Below are 1,860 nucleotides of genomic sequence, written 5' to 3' on the forward strand. Positions count from 1 at the left end.
AGAATTCTAAGTTTTGTCATCAGGTGTGCACAAGGGCTGCAGGTTTCATCAGCTAATCCAGAGACCTATGGGTCAGATACCATCTTTTTTTTATATCGAATTATATCTGTTCCATGTTTATGGTTTATAAGCTATGGCTTATTATCTATCGGCTTTGCTCCTTAAGAACAGCAGATATTAGAACCAGGGTAGCAGCAGCATCCTCTAGACCAGGTAACTGTTCCAGAGTCAATACCATGAGCCACAATTCCCAAGCCTTCTTGCCCACAAATGCTGGGCTTTCTCCAAGCTATGAGACAAGCAAAGCTATGAGACAAGCAAAGAGGAGTACGGGGTTGACTGAGCTGGGGGAACCCCACAACTCAGCTGTTGTGAGGACCACCGTGATCAACATGCCCAGAGAGGTGTCTGTGCCTGACCCTGTGGTCTGGTCCCTGTTCAACACATTCTTCTTCAACTCCTGCTGCTTGGGCTTCATTGCCTCCGCGTACTCTGCAAAGTCCAGGGACAGGAAGATGGTGGACGACTTGATTGGAGCCCAGGCCTACACCTCCACTGCCACGTGCCTGGACATCAGCTCCCTGATCTTCAGCATCCTTGTGGTCGTTCTCAGCATCACTATGTCCCCTATCACCTCTTCCAGTCCTTTTCACAAAGAACGCCACATTCTGGGTTCTAGCTGCCCGCTATTCCACAGTCCACATCTGGCCCTCCCCCTAGGCTGAGGCCTTGGCCCTTCGCCCTATGCATATTCAAACGTTACCTTCACATATCAGTCCACAGTGGATTCGAAAAAGTGCACTTGGTGGCAAAAAAAATAGATATTTCCAGGCAGTAGTGGTGAATGCCTTTCATGCCAGCACATGGAAGGAAAGCATGGCCTACAGAGAGTTCCAGGATAGCAGGGGCTATACTGGAAAACCTTGTCTTAAAAAAGAATCTTTTTAAAATGTGTGTATGTCTGTGTACATATATGCACACGTGTGGATGGATACCCTCATAGGCAGAAAAGGGTGACAGATCCCTGGGCTGCTAGGAATTGAACTCTGATCCTTTGGAACAGTAACAAACACTCTCGACTGCTGCTTTATCTCTCCATCCCTGGTCCCCCCCCCCCCCCCCCGGGCTGGGGACCGAACCCAGGACCTTGCGCTTCCTAGGTAAGCGCTCTACCACTGAGCCAAATCCCCAACCCCCATCCCTGGTTCTTTATATGGTTTCCTTTTTTCCCCCTTTTATTTATAAATTCTTCTGCCAGTTAGTCTTACTATGTAGCCCTGGCTGATCTGGAACTCACTATGTAGACCAGGCTGGTCTCAAATGCGCAGAGATCTAAATGCTTGTCTCTGCCTCCCGAGTTCTGGGATTAAATGTCTACACCACTCTGTGCAGCTAAATTGTTCTTTAATTTAAATTATTTTGTATGTGTCTATGGTTTGCCTGTGTGGATGTCTATATACCACACGCATGCCTGCTGCATATGGAGACCAGTAGAAGGCAGCGTATCCTTAGGGACTAGAGTTACAGTTATGGGCTCCTATGTGGGTAATAGGAATCAGACCTAGGTCCTCTGGGAGAAGCCGGTGTTCTTAAAACTGCTGATCTCTCTAGCACCAGCCCCCACTTAAATTTGTATTTTTTTTAGGTATGGTATTCTTATGGGGGTTAGAGAGCAACTTGGGGATTCAGTTCTCTTCTTCCACCACATTGGACCTGAGGATCGAACTCAAGCGGCAACTGCCTTCTTCCTACGAATCATTTTGCCTCAGCCATTTCTTTTCTTCAGCAAGGAAATAACACTTACTTCAAAAGTTATAAAGATTAACTGTGATACTGTATGTATGCCACCTTGAGTGGTCC

At 47.1% G+C, this 1,860-nt stretch overlaps 1 pseudogene; it reads left to right on the top strand.

Annotated features, from left to right (window-relative positions):
* The first annotated feature begins 219 nt into the window (after positions 1–219).
* Positions 220–733, top strand: Ifitm2-ps2 (interferon induced transmembrane protein 2, pseudogene 2; annotated as a pseudogene).
* The last annotated feature ends 1,127 nt before the right edge of the window (positions 734–1,860 follow it).

Source organism: Rattus norvegicus, chromosome 13, assembly GCF_021556685.1.
Source record: "Rattus norvegicus strain SHRSP/BbbUtx chromosome 13, alternate assembly SHRSP_T2T, whole genome shotgun sequence".
NCBI classification, from domain to species: domain Eukaryota; kingdom Metazoa; phylum Chordata; class Mammalia; order Rodentia; family Muridae; genus Rattus; species Rattus norvegicus.